The sequence below is a fragment of the Camellia sinensis genome, chromosome 2 (genome assembly GCF_055761805.1).
Source record: "Camellia sinensis isolate YWXY chromosome 2, ASM5576180v1, whole genome shotgun sequence".
NCBI classification, from domain to species: domain Eukaryota; kingdom Viridiplantae; phylum Streptophyta; class Magnoliopsida; order Ericales; family Theaceae; genus Camellia; species Camellia sinensis.
The window spans coordinates 100,314,819-100,325,000 of record NC_138962.1 but is presented as its reverse complement, the minus strand read 5'-3'; the positions used below and the strand labels follow the sequence as shown (position 1 = coordinate 100,325,000).

General features: G+C 35.7%; 1 long non-coding RNA gene across 1 annotated transcript; it reads right to left on the bottom strand.

The window, feature by feature from the left end:
- Positions 1 to 186: 186 nt before the first annotated feature.
- On the bottom strand, positions 187 to 2,784 carry LOC145820227 (uncharacterized). The gene is made up of 4 exons (XR_014361411.1): positions 2,402 to 2,784; positions 1,562 to 2,313; positions 1,183 to 1,280; positions 187 to 1,064 (listed from the first exon to the last, which is right to left on the bottom strand). It is a non-coding gene; the product is annotated as an uncharacterized LOC145820227 (long non-coding RNA).
- Between the last annotated feature and the right edge of the window lie 7,398 nt (positions 2,785 to 10,182).

Sequence of the window (10,182 nt, the reverse complement as noted above, 5' to 3'; positions counted from 1 at the left end):
CATATTGATAGTATTACACCAAAAGCCCAAACTGTATATAAAATAGCCCACATATATATATATATATATATAGAGAGAGAGAGAGAGAGAGAGCAAACCATTTGGGATTGAGGAACAAAGGGGAGCATTTACATCGATCTCAGCAACAATGCTAGCATTTCTTATCCCTAGCATTACTCTTACAAAAACTGATCAGGTAAGTCCCAGAGATTAGGCTGGACAAGACTGGTTCGATCAGGTAACTAGGCTAGAGAAGACTAGTCCAATTAGGCTAGACAATACTACTTCAATTAGCAATCTTTCAAATTGGAGATGGAAGGCAAGAACACAGAAGGAATGATTTCTCTATTAAAAATTGAAGGAAACTAAGTTTCTATTAAAAAAATTCAGCTGTAAAACAATACTTTAGGAGTTTAGAACATTTCTAGTTAATTAGATTGAAACAGACTAATCACTATCATCATAAAGAAACAAGAAATAAAAGTTTATCAATTCAGCTAGTAACCTTGTATTAGTTTTAATCATCCAAAACAATCACCCCAGGGTCCGATTTATCGGCGCTTTCTTCAGTTGGTTCATCAGCACTTGAATCAGCATCACACAACTCTTTCATTTCCACATCACTCTCCAGTTCCATTGGTTGAACATATAGGTTCAGTCTGAGGTGGAAATGAATCTGCAGCAGCAGGAACGACTTCACAAGCAGGCGAATTACTCTTTCCTTTTTCAAAATCTGGCCCTGGTGTTGATCTATTACTACATTCTGTTTCAGGGCCTGACTTCACTGTTGTTGCCTCTGGACCAGACTTGTGTTCGTCTCCCTGCAGTGTTGACAGCAAATTGGGTCCTGCAATTTCAGTTGGCATTTCCGAGTGTGAATCTGCTTTTTGTATCTGAGGTTCTATACTAGAAGAATCCTGCTGAACTGGAGAGAGGATTCTGTTTATATCTTGATAGATGGTCTCTAGTGGAAGGAGATTCTTCTTCAACTTGAAACCTGCTGGTTTGTTAGCTAAAAATGCCTCCATCGATTCATTGGCATTTTGTCCAAGTACTTTGCACATCTACATTTAAGAAACAATCTTTAGTGATGACATATCATTTCCTGAATAATATTTCTTCTCATAGACATCAAAATCAGGTAAGATATATGATTTGATTCTGTAATAAATGGGATTTTACCTCATTATAAATGCAACAATACCTCCTGTAGACACCTGATTCATGTTCTAGAGTTGGTCATATATTTTTCAGGATTTTGCCACAGGATTTGCCAGCACCTTTGCAATTACAATCAACATATATCAGCCAATACCAAATATGGCAATACATGTGTCTAAGTTTGATATAAGTTGATATTTTGGTAATACTAGAAGAGTGAAGCCCTTAGAGCAACACATGTATGTTCTGTTACAAATCAAAGATGTACTACTAGCATTGCATATAGAAAATTTTACAGCTTGAAGAAATTCATTAATGTTTAGCTTCAATAACTGAGAGTTGTTAACCATTATTTTTTATTCACGAAAGTAAAACTTGAAGAAATGGCAAGTACACTTACGGATCACTTCTACTTCTGGTAAATCATTCATAGTTTGGGCATCAAACTCCATGGAGCATGAACTTGGTATATTTACAACCTTGGCTTCTGTCTCCAGCTCTCCATTAGGAGCCACATTTGTTTTTTCCTCACCCTACAATAACAACAAAATAATAGTTAAGAAACCAAAAAAGTGAAGTGTTAGTTAATTGTGGTTAATTAAGAATGCAATTTACACAGCTTATTTTGCAAATTCTTCCACATGGAACCATACAGAGACTTTGCAGTGGATATAGAAATGAAGTAAACAAAGAAGCCAAACCAGTAATTCATAGGTTTAAAATCAAACATAAAGCAAAAGAGATTAGGATGTTTGCGATTAAATTAATAGAAATAGAGCAGGGTTTCAGTAATTCCGCTTCCTTCTCTTCTTCACCCTCCTCTGTTTTCCCTTCTTCTTTCACTTCACCTTTGTCTTCGACGTTAGCTATTTCTTCTTGTTTCTTGTCTTCTAGGGTTTCAGACGCCATCAAAATGAACTTCCAGAAAAGAGAGAGAGAGAGAGAGAGAGAGAGAGATAGGGTGTGCTGTATGTATATGTATATAGAGAGATCAAAAAAGAACCTAACAGATCAATTCAACAATTCAACAATTCAACAAATATTGATGTATACAAATGTTATACATGCAGTAAAATTCGATAGAGAGAGAGAGAGAGTATCGATTAAAGTTCAGTAAATGAGGATCAAGTCAGAATGCCTCTCTCTGAATCTCTGCAAATGAGGTTCAAGTAAGAATGCCTTCAAAACATTGATTTCATAGATCTAGAGAGAGAGAGAGAGAGACGGTGGAGCTGGCTACCTCGCCGGTGCAGATGACGGTGGCGATGGAGCTTCGAAATCGCTCTGAATCTCGAAATCCATCTGAATCTTCGAAATCGCTTTGAAATCGCTCTGAATCTTTGAAATCGCAGGTGCAGATGGAGCTTCGATGAAGAAATGTGTGCGTATACGGATTGAGAGAGAGAGAGATGTGTGCGTATTCAAGCTTCAAGAACAGCCGATTGATCTCCTCCGTCTTCTTCGTCGCTGAGAGAGAGAGAGAGAGAGATGTGCGCGAAATTGTATTACACTTCGCACTCAGATTAAAAAATAAGGGTTTCATAAAGGGGCGCGTGTAGCTACAGCATTCGGAGGCGCTTTTAAGCGCCTTCAATTGGAAACGGTGCCGTTTTGGTTTTAAAAAATATGCGACGGTTACAAAACGCCGTTAAAAATTAGTAAACGTGACGTTTAATAAAACGCCGTTAATTAAACGCCGTTAATTGTCTTATTTCCTGTAGTGAGTTCTTGACTCCCTTTGCGATCCAAGCACAACTGATGAAGAGTTACTGGCTAATGAAATGTCTAAGCATTTGACTTCGATAATTGCTTTGAGCATTTCCCATGTTGAAAAGCTGGTGTTCCTACCGACATGGTTTACTCGAGATTTGATGGGACTTGAGAAATTGGACATTCGTAACTGCCACGAACTCATAACATTGTGGCGGAATAAGGTGAGAATACAAGTATGTCTCCCTTCCCTCTGCCATTTGAAGATTTCTCATTGTCCCAAACTTGTTTGCTTGTTTGAAGAAGAGCAAGAAAAAAGAGAAGATTTGAAAAAGCAGCAACATGAGGGGCTGCCTTGCATGACGAGACTCGAGAAATTGGACATTGGTAACTGCCAAGAACTCATGACATTATGGCAGAATAAGGTGAGAATAGAAGTATGTCTCCCTTCCCTCTGCCATTTGAAGATTTCTCATTGCCCCAAACTCATTAGCTTGTTTGAAGAAGAGCAAGAAAAAGGAGAAGGTTTGAAGAAGCAGCAACATGAGGGGCTGCCTTGCATGACGAGACTCGAGTATTTAACAATTGAAGAGTGTGGAATGCTGAAGAAACTGCCACAAGATCTGCACACCTACGCATCTCTTGGGGTGCTTAGAATCCACGAATGTGCTAGTCTCATCTCTTTTCCAATGAAGGGTTTGCCATCTATGATGAGAGAACTTAGGGTTACAAAGTGTGATGCTTTGGAGTCCCTACCCGAGCTGATGACACTCAATAATCTGCAAGGGTTGCGGGTTTCTAAATGTGCATCACTCACATATCTATTGTCAAGAGGTGGACTACCATCCACACTAAAACAACTTGGGATTGAGTTTTGTGAAAATCTGGAGTCACTTTTTGCAGAGGAAGGGATCAAAATTGATTGTCCATCTCTTGAAAATATTGAAATTGGGTATTGCAGGAGTCTCAAATCTTTACCGGAAGCCAATAATCTCAGGAATCTCAGTCAATTTCACATAAGCTGCTGTGAGAATCTGGAGCCCCTGTCACTTGGTGGTCGTGATGAGAACAACAACAACAACAACATCAACGTCAACCAGCACACTTCGCTTCAAGATCTGTGTTTAGTTTATTGCAGAGCTGGAATTGTATCCTACTTTGTCAAGGAAGGGAGTTTCCCCACCAACCTCAGTTTACTTGCAATCGGGGATATCAGAGTGGAGGTCGGTCAAGTTCCAGTTCCACTTCTGCCTCCATCTCCATTAGAGTGGGGTTTGCACAAACTCTCTTCTCTTACCACACTCAAACTTGAAGGCGCAGCTTGGCCATGGGGAGATACGGTGTCCTTTCCAGAAGAAGGGACGTTCCTGCCCACCTCCCTCATCAATTTGACCATCAGGAAATTCCCAAATCTGGAAAGACTCTCTTATGAGGAGTTTCAAAACCTCACCTCTCTCCAAAGACTTCATATCATGTTTTGCCCTAGGCTCCCGTCCTTTCCAAAGGAAGGGTTGCCTCCCTCTCTTTTGCATCTATTGATCTGCGATTGTCCCAAGCTTGCGACCTTTCCAGAACAAGGCTTCCCTCCCTCGCTTTTGTCACTGAGGATCTATGGATGTAGTCGAATATTGAAACAGAAGTGTGAAAAGGGCAAAGGCCAATATTGGCCCATCATCAAATACATTCCTGTAGTAGATTTAGATTAAGCAGCCAACTGCAAGGGTCAAACAAACAAACAAACAAACACAAAATCTGTCTTACCATTTTATTTATTTATTTTCTCATTACCAATATCATCTCAGATTTTTATCACAACTGAGGGTTTACTATCTACTTCTTTTGAGTAGTAAAAGAGTTTCAGTTTGTTGTGAATGTTGAAATTACCAATGCATTACTGATTAAACACATTGCTTAATCTCATATACCTCTTTAATTTCTTCCCATTATTGTCATAATGGCTGACGATATTATTCCTCGTTCTATGGCTATCAACTTTAATCTTATTCTAGCATTATAGTTGTGGTATGATTCTTTTGCTACATACGGATTAATATAATGTTGAAGGGCCTCTTGTTTCTTTGTGGTAACACATGAGACAAAAGCCTCTTCTATACTGTTGGATTTCTCATCTCAGGCCTTATCTAGGCACTTTTGGTTTTACCAAGGAATGATATGCATCTTGTCAAGAGGCTTGGAGTGGGCCTCATTGCCCTCTACTTGATTTTTCTCAGTTAGGCTAATCAGTGCCACACAAATCATATCATTGGCCTGTCTGAGTTGACATTTGATGTAGCGAATATTCAGGAAGAGCAGGTTCACTATGAAGTTGGTAGTGAAGGCAGAGACACTCATGAACGGATTCGAATACTTGAAAAAGCATTCCTTTTTCCATTAGAGGACTCAAAATACCAGAAATGAAAAGAAGATAATGAGGAATTTGAGATGTGAGAAAATGTACAAAGTTGTTTTTTGGCTATTCAAATTGGTGCCTTTCACTTTTGTTTTTGTCTGTACTTTTATTCACATACTTGTGAACTTCACTGTTGCCAAACCCAATGTCAACTTCTTCCACTTCAAATTATGAAGTATCAATTGGCACCCGTGATCTCAGGAAAGCTTAAGTTATTGTGAACCTTCATATGCAGTATAGGAGTACACATAAAGTTTTTTTCGTCCTAATTCAAGTGCCTAGAGCAGTTATTTATCGATTTGTGCCCCTCCATGTTTTCCATTTGTAGAATCCCATGAGTGGGTTTTTTCCCCCTCGTTTTTTTTTTTTTAAATAGCATCCCAGTGTAATTTGAAGTTTAGGTGCTGAAAATGCTACATGCTCCTTATTTTCAGTTTACCAAATTTGATGGCCACAATTATGATATTTAAGCTTTGACATAAAATTTTTAATGTTCAGATGTTTGCACTACTAAAAGTTTTGTTGAGCACGCTGTACCAGCTCTGTTACGCTTTGTTTTAAGGCCATTCAGTTCACTAATAATTCGCAGCCAAAGAACATTGGGAGGAGAGATGTCTCAGGTCTGTCAGTTCTTCCGAACTTGTGTTCTTGTTATTTCGTTTTTGCCTGGCTTTGGAAATCAACTCAATTTCTTCACTATGCTGTGATATGTGGGCAGTAGTAACAATATAATTTACCAGCACAAACACAACAAAGCATCTCCCTGGAAGTGGAAACCTGGAGAAGGCTTTAGTTAGTCTGTTCATAACATATATGCATATGTTTCCTTTTTCAAAGTTTAAATGTGTTTGCCAAGAACTCATAGTAATGCAATGATATATAAATTAGTTGTATATAGCGCTTCTTGACAAGTATGGAACACAACCATGTCCTTCTGCACCTTTTCAATTGTCCAATATGTTGAGTGATAAGGGTCTACTCATCATAGCTCTTTTAGTTACAACGTGGGAGCAGCTGGTCCTAGGAAAGGTTTTAGGAAAGATTTTGCATCAGAATTGTTCAGGAGATCTTCAGTTATTGGCAACATTATCACTACAAAAAAAAAAAAAAAAGGTTTTAGAGACAAAAATTTGGGGACAAAATTACTTTTTAGGGGTCAAATATTTTTGTTATAAAAAATGTCATTATATTTTTATCAATAAAAATTGGACATTAGTGATGAATTATTATCATTTTGGGGCCAAAACTTTTGTCTAAAAAATAAACCCTTTTGGGACCAAATTATTTTGTCCGTAAAAGTGAATTTATTAGTGACATTTTTAAATTTTGTTGCTAAAAGCCTTGTTTAAGATTTTTCGGAATGACCTTTTAGCGATTATTCTCGCGATGACGGAAATTAGTCCTTAAATATTTTTTGCAACAAAATTTTCACTTTTAGGAACAAAAAAATTTTGTCTCTAAAACTCTTATATGTTGTGAGGAGTTTAATATACTTTTCAACAGCTTGAGTTAATCCTTTACAGTGTTCTTGGATGAAAAGAGATTTAGGCTGATGCTTTAGTATTTGAGGCTCACAACACAGTGGATAAATATTTTTTATTATTAGCTCACCTGATATTTCCTATTATTAGCTCTCTTTGATTTACCCAAACAAAAAAAGGTTTTTTGTGCAAGGGGTCCAACACCATTCAACCTGCACGCACTTCAGCAGTCAACAATCTGTGCACTATTGGCATCTGAAGACAAGTTTGAGCAACATTATGTAGTTTTCTTGGCATCCACAGCTTTATTACAATTTCTTTCGCACTCCAAGTCATAGAATGTAATGAGACAGTTGGTTTTTTCCTTGTAGAAACCACAACACTACTATTATATTTCATTGCTAGCTAGCTTAATAGTAGTAATAGCACTTGTCAAAAACAATTGGAGTTGTAGCAATTTTATTGTATTATAGCTGAATCAACACAATTTCTGTTTTATCCACTTCTCTAGTCCATTAGACCTCCCACTGATCAATTGTTGCAGCTATTAACTTGTACATTATGAGCAAATTAGTTCCTTTTTTTTCTTTTTTTCTTTTGCAGTGCAGCAGTTTCTTTATTGAAACAACATGAATCAATGCATATGAAAGAAAAAGTCATGAGTTTTTTTTTTCAAGTCCCTTGACACACATCTTCATTTATAGCCTCTTAGGTGGCTGATTTATTAGAATTTAACGAGGTTCTACTCTGTGCCACAGGGCCTAATTGAGTGTTCACATGGTATTCACTTTTTAAGAGTGTTCTTTAGGCGGTGTTTAGATCATGGATTTGGGTATCAATGTGGAAAGGGAAAGGAAAAAGGTGGGTGAAATGTTATTTCCTTTTCTTTTTCCTTTTCCCTTTTCCCTTTTCCTTCTTCCAAATCTCTACCTAAGTCCATGAAGGTGCTCCTGGTTAGTTAAAGCACTCCTAGATCTAATTTAGTTGCTCTTTTGCTTCAATGACTCTAATTTAGATCGGTGTTTTTTTGTTCAATTTTTAAAAAACAGAATCAATTCTTTTCATTTGAACACTCGAGAACCTGTTACTTTTTAAATTTGAAGAATTTTGAAGAATCTCCTTGATATTCCCATCCCATTCTTGACGATTATGAAAAGTTTTCTCAATTTAATTTCAGTCATTAAAGTAACAACAGGACAATGATCTCAGCTTCAGCTTTTTTGAAAACTTGAGCCCAGTAGAATTAACTAATACTCTATCTAATTTTGTTTTTACAGTCCACAAACTTGTTTTATCAATAGCTTTAAGAGTGTAGCTTCATCCCAAGTGGGGATACATAACAACACTTCATATTGTTAAACCCATATAATTATTAAGAAATTTGACTCTCCAAGAAATCATTTGTTCGGAGGTTTGCGACTTTGAAACATTACGGTTGTGTTTGGATTAGGGCTTTGAGAGGAGATTTGTGGAGGGAAAGTAAAAGAATACAAAGCCTAGGAGCAAACCAAATTGTCCCAGTGGTATTTTCATCAGCATTTATGAAATTTATTCCCATAGTTAGAGGCAAAAATTCTGAGCGATATTGTTGATGTTTCCCAAACTCATTTTATTCTCTAATAATCCCAGAAGGGTGGTCAATTTATTCTCATTTATCAATTTCCTATCATCTCTTTGTTTATTGGGTATAACACCACAGTTTTTTATTCACTTAGCCCCGAATAGGCAATTGAGCATTGTCTTTACCCTTTATTTTTCTTCTTGCACTTTGTTTTCAAATCAGGTAGGGTTTTGTTGACGTTAATGTTTAAAAAATAGGACCGCTGCGGTAGGGGAACTGAAAAAGGATCGGGTGAACAGGTCACTGGTTCAACCCGACGGTTGAACTGGAATGAAACCACAACGTCATAATTATTTTATAAATATATTAAACATTATTTAATAATATAAGAATTAAGATCCACTTATTTAAATTATTTTGAAATTTTAAGATAAATTTGTAATTACATAAACATATTTATATTTATTATTTGTAAAACATATTAATTTTATGTATTGTTTGAAAGAAAATGTAATAAAGATAGGAGAAATTAGTGAAACATCCCTCTCTAACTTTTGATAGTAGGAGATGTCCAATATGTTTTTTCTTATTAGTCAAAGTCCCTCAATAATATTATTAGAGAAATTTCAATTTGTCACAGAGAAATTTCAAATTTTGTTGTCACGAGCTGAAATTTCTCTATGAGATTTTTGAAATTTCTTTGTGAAGCTGAAATGTCCTTGTGAAATTTTTGAAATTTTCCTGTGCCGAAATTTTTCTGTAGAAATGTTGAGGAACCCCAACTACTATGAAAATATTACATGTCATTTATCTTATAAAATCTTAATATCAAGAACCTTAAACTAAAAATCACAAAAAGATATATATATATATATATATATATATATTTACCAAACATAAACAAAAGTTGAATGTGGCATGGTGGTTATTTGTTATATTACAAAGTTTTGCCAATTTGCTTGCCATTTGGTAAAATGGGAACTTGGCCGATTTAGTTGAACTAGTTCCAGTTTAAACAGTTCTGACTGGTTTAATGAAAGTAGGCCGGGTTTCGACACAAAACGGGTTTGGGGGTTAATTCGGACTAGACGTTAGACCGGTCGAGGGTTCAACCTATTGAAGCGGCCGGTCCAATCCGTTTCTAAAAACATTGGTTGACAATTCTTTTATTTCTAGAAAAATATTTCATACCTCTAAATTGTGAGCTCTAGGAGAGCTCTAAACTGTGGGCTCCACTGTGTGATTTGATGATTTAGTATTTTTTTTTTTTTTGGTGAGGTTGCCACATTAGTAGAGCTCTGATTAGAGCTCTACTATTAGACCTCTTAATCACCACTGTCATTTCTAAGCTTGGCTCATTAATTAGCTTCAGCTAATTATACTTTTTCTAATTAATCACTTCTAAGTTGATTATTTTCTTCACATTATTTATCAATAACCAGTAGGACCTAAGACATATCATCAATATTGACAAAATGAAAGGCCTACCTAATAGCACCTTGTATTTTACAATCCCTTATTTTCTTCAAAAACAGTGTGACCCTGTTTGGTTTTAGTTTTCAAAAATAGATTTCTAAGTTTTTAATTCGTATTTTTATATTTTAATATTTTTAAAATATTTTAATCATTTTTTACAAATTCTTAGATTCACTTAATCTTAATATATTTAAAAAGAAAAAATTTGTACAAAATTTTTTAAAAATTCATTGAGTACAATAAAATACGAAAATGTATTGAATTTTTGTATTTTTTTTAATATTTTTTGTATTTGGTGAATTTTTTTAAGTTTTTTTTCCACAAATATTATACTTTTTAAATGTATTTAGATTAGGTGTCTCTAAAAAATAAATAAAAAAAGT